Here is an 8,873-nt window from a genome sequence, read left to right on the forward strand (position 1 = left end):
TCGTCCGCCATTTTGCATCCGCCATATTGAATCTTTGTAAACTGATGTTTGATTCGTGATCAGCAACCCTCGTAAACTCATAATAACGAGCATCTTAAGAAATTTTTTATTTCTTAAAGATTTGATAGAGTAAATTTATAATTCCCATTTAGCAATATTACTCTAACTTTGATCGATCGTAACTATCGTTTACCCCAACGAAAAAGGGTTTAAATAGGGTGTTTTTGGAAGCTCTTGATATCTACTATTCAAAAATGCAATGGAAAAAATGCGACATTTCAACCCAAAAATCAGCCTTATTGACCCTCCTCCTTTGTTAGATTGATTGTCAATTTAACTAAAGTTACTAAAGTGATATTACCGCGGTAGTTATTTAGAGTTGCGTTGTAAAGTCTGAAAAAATTTTCGGCACGCGATTAGAGGAACTACATACGCGATATATAAAATTCACACACAATGATAATAAGCATCGAGATCTAGCTTTGACCGAGATAGGCTTAGCTTTGTGCTTCCTTCTTTCTTGTTATAGATTTTAATAATTCACTTGGCGATTATAACTACAAATTGCTGTAACATTGAGAATGGCTAGGATTATCAACCCAAGGCCGCAGAAAAAGAATATACGGGTTGCCAAAAATAGTACATTTTCAAAAAAAAAAAAAAAAGGAAATGGAAAAGGTTTTCTCTTTATATTGCCGGTATATATTCAATAAAATGACATGTGTGCAATGTAACTTCCAAATATATGTTAATATAATATAAGTAAGTAATATTTATTTGCGTTTTAGCAACTACATTTGTACATATAACAGTATTAAAATTGGAAAATTAGAATTAATTCAAATTTAAAAAAAACTCAATCTTTTATGTAACAAACATATATATACCATATGTACAGTCTTCAGGTGTCACGAACCAATTAGAGGGCCGCATTCGCGTCTTAAGACATTACTTAAGACATTACTTAGTCTTCAAATAAGAACTGACTATGAATACCGGCCTAAAACAACCTAGTACAAACCAAGCATAACTTCGTATAAATTTATAAATATTAAATAATAATTTTTTAAATTTTGTCTTATTTTCAAAAAAAAGAGTACAATAAGTGAAAAGTAAGAGTACACTGTTTTCCGACCTCGAAAGGAGTACATGTATTCTTTAAAGAGTACGGTTGGTAACTCTAAGAATGACTCAATCGGAGTTTAAACGTTTGAATTTAAATTTGTAAGAAATATTATTTGTATATATGTAAGTAACCATAATTTTTATTAAAATGTTTCTATTATTTATTAGGTATATATCTATAAAACGCGGATTTTTTTAAGGAAAAACACATGTTATTCTTTCCCATCGTGTGCAAACGCTCGCTAACACTTTTTTGAGTCACATTTAATACTTTCGCCAATTGTGATTGAGTTTGAGTGGAGTCTTCGTCCAACAATGCTTGCACCACTGCATCTTCAAATTTTTTCGGTGGTTTTCCCTTAGCCTTGTCTTTCACATCAAAATCACCAATTTTAAATCGATTGAACTAACGTTGAGATGGTGCATGTTTGTCGTAAGCTTCTACATGTATTTGATAAGTTTGAGCAGCAGTTTTCTTCAAAATGAAGTGATGAATAAAAACCTCCCACAAATGGTCTTTTTTGATACGAAATTTGACATTTTTAAAGCAGAAAAAGACTATGCTATTTACTCTCACAATTTTCCACATATGTATGGTTTTGTAGGTTAAGAAAATAGCCAAATAAAATACTATATATGCCAAACTACCACGCGTAAGAACGTATGTGTGACACCACTTGTTAGGAAAATTTGTATTTTATTCACCTAATATGTATATTTCATAGGTATACACCTAATAACTGGCTCTGAGTCCTTTTATTTTCCAAATTATTGCATATGTATATGTTAAGTAGAAGAGAAATGTTATTTGTCTGGTACAATACATTGAAAATTGAAAAGTTTCAGATGAATGAAGAACAATTTCGTTATAGAATTGATAGACAAAATTGAATTTTCCCCCCGGTTAATTATTTTTCGAGCATTTGGAATAATTGTTTCCATTTTTAAATAGCTCTATACATTATATTACGGATGCGTGAAAAAATTGAAACAATCAACTTTTACGTTACGATCGCGATAAACTCTTGGAAAAGCTCACTTCCCAAATGGCGTCTGAATTTAAAAGGTTTATAACCACATCTATATAGCATCCTTGAAATGCACTTTGATCGTGACGTCATCGGAGATGCATATTTACGAGATACACTTCCGCCGTAAACTGTGTATGCAGCCATTACTATTTGAAGAAGTCGTCACGATAAAGTTCCATCGGGCTGCTGCATCTTCTTGACTCTCTTACATTGTGCACGCTGCTTTCCATCACCGTGCACTTGTTTCTGTCTCGAGAAAGTGCCAGCTGCATAATTTTGCAACACTGGTGCAACGCGATAGACGTATAAGAGTCGACAGATGTCCCATTTCGTGCTCGGTCATGTCATCCGGTTATCATTCGTTTGCAAAATGGCTTGACATTTTCATTTTCTGTTCCGTCGACGTTTCTTAATTTTGACAAACAAAAACATCTTACGTTCCATTTAACTGCATTCTCATCTATTTTATACTATGGGCGATATAGCATCGATATTCGATATATCGATATTTTTTTACTATAACCGATCAATAAAAAATATTGATAATTTTGTCAGTGATATTTGGTGTATCAATATGAAATATGTCTATATCGACTTTCGATACGTAAGTCCATGGTATAAATACAAGGGTATGCTCTTGCGCATATTTCAGATAGGGACAATCCAGGGAATTTGTTCTTGCTTACGTCACACGAGCTTCCTCTACATTTACTTTACACGAGTATGACGTAAGCAAGAACAAAAAGTGGTGGGAATGCGCAGTGGTCTGACACAGAACGAGCATACCCTTGTCTTTATACCATGCGTAAGTCGTAAGACTGTAGTGCACTCAGCAGACAGTATGCCGGGCCGGCGCGAATAACGTGAATGTCGCGAAACGTGACCAATAGATGCCGCATCGGTGTCTTCTCCGCCACTTTTTGGTATCAGTGATTACTAATTAGTTTTGAGCAGGGAATGGAAGTAACTCGTTACTTGTAACGAAGTTACAGTTACAAGTTACTTTTTTGGTAACTTTACTGGTAACTGCGTTACTTTCTTTTTTTGGTAACTGTAACGGTAACGAGTTACATTTTTTGGGTAACGGTAACGAAATTTACAGTTACTTTCGTCGTTACTTTGCACACGATTGAACACGGTTTGATTGGATACATGCTATTTATAGCGCTTATCAATAAGACTTGAAAGCCCTTAGACATTCGGCTGTCATGATTCAGTAATTATTTTACACTTCTATCTTCTATATAATACATAGGACATACAAATATTTCAGTTTGCTGCATATTTTACAGATTTTAGAATTACAAAATTGTGTTTAAAAGAAATTAAAAGATAAATTAAATAATAGTAAAATGAGAAGGGCTACGAACCCAAAAGCGAAACAGTTTAAAAGACGATGACAATAAGTGTCGAAATGTCGTTTGTTTTTATCTTGTTTTATCCATGTTATTGTTCTAATATATATTTATTCATTTAATTACATTGTCATCGTCGTTCTTATCGGAAATAAACTGTTTCATTTTTGGCTCGTAACCCTTCTCATTTTACTTTTATTTAATTTATTATTTGAGCCATTCTACATTGTTTTTTTTTTAAATAAAATTATATATTTGTCAGTATTACAAAAAAAAAAAAATGCAAAAGTACATTTTTAAATTGATTTTAAAAAAGTAACGGAAAAGTAACGAAAAGTTATTTTTCAAGTAACGGTAACTGTAACGAGTTACTATTAAAAAGCGATAACTGTAACTGTAACTAGTTACATTTTTTACTCGGTAACGAGTAACTGTAACTAGTTACTTTTAAAAAGTAACTTTCCATTCCCTGGTTTTGAGTGTAATTTTGTACTCGTAACTATGTCCATTTATATATCGAGGATAATCTTAGTATTACACAGGAGATAACTTTTTTTAACTAACGCTTATTAGTCAAACTTTAAACGTTTATACTTAAAAAAAACTATTTTATGGAAAAACAAAATGGCTTTGGCTTGCATTTGTATTATTAAATTTTTTACGAATTTTTACGTTGCGGAAAATAACATTATTAAAATTCAGTAAATAAATTACACTCAGAAAAATTTCAATTTTTTGAATCGATATTTTTAAATTGATACTTAAGGGAATCCTTAACGAATCTTACACACAGACGATTACGTGTCATTGACACATCACTACATCAATATTTTACTCACGTACGCCACACATATACGTAGATTTTTGTATCGTAATTATGTTTTAATTAGACATTTAAATCTAATTTTAAGAACTCCACGCTGTTTCTTCATGCAAACTACGTGCCTGTGGACTACTATTTCTTAAGTACAGATTGCGCAGTTTTTATATAAAACAAATGTTGTTACGACGTGCAACGACGTGACAGCTCTGGAGCGCTATATTGGACTAAAAAATGGTAAAGAAGAACTCAATTTTGAAATTTTTTATCGTTTTCAGCATAGATTCTACCTCACAGGCACGTATTAATGCGTATACTTTAATTCTGTAAAAGGATTTTCGAATCTGTGAATGACAAAAAAAGTATTTACAATACAAAAATTATACGATTTAGTCGGTAATACAGGAGGCTTAAGGATCCCCTTAAGTGTATCTCAGCACTGCAACTAGCGATACGTATTAATTTGGAATATCGATATGGCAAGGTTGTATCGCCTATCCCTATTTTATATCAACAATTCCGATATATTTTATCAATGGTTTATTATGGTTTATCCCGATTATCAACTTTCTGTTTCAGATTATTTCATAAGATAAAAATATTTAATTGTATATTAATTTATGATCACATATTATATTTTTTAAATAATTATTTCCAGATTTAGTATTTTCAGATGATTAGAGTTGTGTTTCGTGACCGACGATTGTTTGGCGCGCAATTTGGGAGGACTACGTATATTAGTTAATTATTAATTTGTTTTAATTCATGATAGTAGCGGTAGTTTATATGTAAGCAATTAAAGATCCAAGCTAGACTGTTATAGACTTCGCATTTGTATTATTATAGTTTATGTTCTTATGGTACATTAACGGTATTTATAGTATTAACATTGTATATTTTTTTAATTTTTAGAAACAGTCATAAAATTTACAAATTATTGTTTATAATTCTCTGTGCATAACAATATAATGTAACATTAAATATGCATATTCTTGTGCGAGCACAAGAACATTTCTAGCATTCCTTGAGCTATTACAGGTTAATAGTACTCATAATCGTTGCTTAACATTTGATCTTTATGGGCATGCAGTAAAATAGGTACGCGCAGGAACAAAGGGTGAAAAATAAAAGAAATAGGAAATAATGTTGAAAAAGCACGTAGATATTCACAATGGTATATCTCACAATGACATAAATCATCTCTTCTAACCTTTCGAAACTTTTTTTGTAATTAGAATTATATAAAATAATAATTAGTTATCTCACAAATGGCTCTTTAAATAATGCACATAAATATTATGGTGCATAATTTTCATGTACACCTCTCATGAATCATTGTGCATTTGTGTAATGACACCAGGATGAAGCGTATTTAATTCGACGATTTACATATGATGATTAGATGATTAATAGCTCGTGAAAATGGTAATTACGCTCATGAATCAACAATCTAATGCAAATTAATAGTACGATATAAAACGAGAGAATGACAGATAATATATATATTAATAATACAACACGTTATAATCAAGTTTGCTGCAATCCAGTTAATTTTATGATTGGTAATATTACCAAACATATGAGACATTTTGACAATATCCGAACTATATTTCATCATATTTCTTATTAATCAATTTTGCTTTTCATACATATATATATATATATATATATAACAAAAGCATTGACGGTACTAATAATTTTAATTTGATTGTTAACATTTTAATTGTTATGCACCTAGTCATTATCAAGTTGTTGCAAAAATCAATCTTTAAATATTATTTCCCACCTTCAAATATTATTCGTTGCAAATACAGATAGACAGTTAACTATCAAGGGTGCAAGATCTTGATGCTGCTGTGAAAATTGGTAGCAACATAATGCGCAACTGAAATAAGTCCCTGGTTGCCATAAAATGAGAAAGAATCGATCCCTGGACACGAAGAGTTTTTCACCCAGGGTGCAGTAAGCTATCCGTTGGTAAGGAGGTAAGGGCGCACCTTAGGGACTGCTTTCGAAGTATCTGTTTCTGGAAGAAGAGAACGGTAGTGCAGATCTGGAGAGTAAAAGCAAGGATTATCAGTGAAAACTCAAGAAACGCTTTTACGCCTTCGTAATTGAACTTCGTTATATATGTGCCGAAAGTAAATTGGGCTGGTTATACGATAATGATTCAAAATGAGGCGAATAGTGTTTTCCAAAAATTGTGAAGCCAGAATATAGAAGCATTATTAGAAAACAGTAATCGCGTGTTAAGAACAGCTGAATCGAAGTAGGAAATAACGTTTATATCGATATATAGGGCGAAAATAGGTTATAACTGTTTATCCTACGAATATATAGAGTGTTTGACAAGTAATGAAAAATTTTATCGCATAGGGGTAGAATGGACTAAACTAGGAAGAAAAGTCCTCTACCCTTTTATAATTTTTGCAATAGTTAACGAGATATTAATTTATAAAAATGTCCTATTAACTATTGCGAAAATTGTAAAAGGATAGAGGACTTTTTTTCTCAGTTTAGTCCATTTTACCCCTATGCGACAGAATTTTTCATTACTTATCAAGCACCTGTATACAGCAGTACTAAGCCCGTAAGGACATCCCAAAGGACCACGTTAGGTCATCTTGACATAGGGTCCCGCGCAGCAAGAACGTCGACGGTAGTATAGTAGTAAAGGTCAACGCATGGGTGCACCGAAAAGTGATAGAAAGTGACCAAAGGCATGGAACGTATTTCAATCACAAGATGTGTGCAAAATGCGTTTTTATCACAAAACGTTCTGTCGTACGATTGTGCTGTGAACTCATTGACGAAATCGTATATCCATATATTAGTACAGATTTATAACTATATGAACATATATGTATCTATGTATTAATCAGGGAATGGAAGTAACTCATTACTTGTAACGAAGTTACAGTTACAAGTTACTTTTTTGATAACTTTACTGATAACTGCGTTACTTTCCTTTTTGGTAAACGTAACGTAGTTACATTTTTTGGATAACGGTAACAAAATTTACAGTTACTTTTACGTTACTATGCATACGATTGGACACGTTATTCTGTTATATAAGAATTACATGTTATTAATTACGACAGCTATAAATGTGGTTGTAGGACGTTGAGAGTTTTTATTTAATATAGGCGTACAAGTTACATTTAGTTTAACTTAATCTAAACATCGTACACATTTGTTCTAATTGAGCTGTGTAAAAAGCTTTACTCTGTACATTTCTGTGTACATTTATGTTGAGCAATTGGAAAACACCTCTTTTTGCAAAACTTCTGTTATACATTTTAATTATAGCGTTATAATTTTCTTTCTACCTAAATATTTGATTTACAGCTAAAAGTATAGATTGAGTCAAAATGTAGCTGTATTATAATAAAGAGATTATGTGTATTTCTTAATTTTCCTTTTAATTTCTAACTTATATTGTGATTGAATCCTATACAATCCTCTATATAATCTTCTAGTTTTCTACAAAGTATAAAAAAATTCCTGAAATATTTTAGCTGTCAACTGCTGTAGCGATCCTGAAGTGATCTTTGACAACTGATAAATATATACAGTATCATTATTTTGCACTTCTATCTTCGCTTACTTTTTGAATTATTAAAAGTAACGAAAAGTTACCTTTCGAGTAACGGTAACGGTAACGAGTTACTTTTAAGAAGCGATAAACTATTAACGGTAACTCGTTACTTTTTTTACTCTGTAACGAGTAACTGTAACTTGTTACTTTTAAAAAATAATTTTCCATTCCCTGGAAAATATGTATTACTTATGACTATTTTAAGAAAAAGCACGCTTATACATATATGTATGCACATGTATTAAGAATTGTACATTTTTTTCTAGCTAAATACTCTTCGATATATTCGAAATCATTTCATAACAAAAATTGACTAGATTAGTAAATTGGTATAAATTAGTATAAGATAAATTATGGTAATGTTTCAATTTTTACTATTAAACATCTCATTTATTAAACTTTTAATTAAGATTTTTTAAATTAACACCTGATTTATAATCATTTCTTATCTATTTGCACTTCAATTCTCAATGTCCAATGATTCAGTAATTAATCGTACCGTGAGGTCCATACGCTGAAGAGACATTGCCTTCGAGTCCGTTTCAAATAGTTTATAGGTAATTATAGGAGAGAAAATGTATTCCTTCCGAAACACCCTATAATAATATGTGTAACTATCTAACCCGATATATACGTATATGTGTGTGCACACTACAATACCTATATATGTAAGCGTAACTGGCTATCTACTCACCATGGGTAACGCCACTTTACGTGATCCCGTGAGACCATGCCACTCGTCCGCACGCCCCGGACCCTCTGTACATCGTATACCACCCTACACACCGCTATCGGATAAACCGCTTATTTTATTCATAAACCCACAACGTGGAATCAATATTGCACCGTCGCTCCAGCACGCTCGAAGAGAGAGAGAGAGAGAGAGAGAGAGAGAGAGAGAGAGAGAGAGAGAGAGAGAGAGAGAGAGAGAGAGAGAGAGAGGG

Source organism: Cyphomyrmex costatus, unplaced genomic scaffold (genome assembly GCF_001594065.2).
Source record: "Cyphomyrmex costatus isolate MS0001 unplaced genomic scaffold, Ccosl1.0 scaffold81, whole genome shotgun sequence".
In the NCBI taxonomy this organism is placed as follows: Eukaryota; Metazoa; Arthropoda; class Insecta; order Hymenoptera; family Formicidae; genus Cyphomyrmex; species Cyphomyrmex costatus.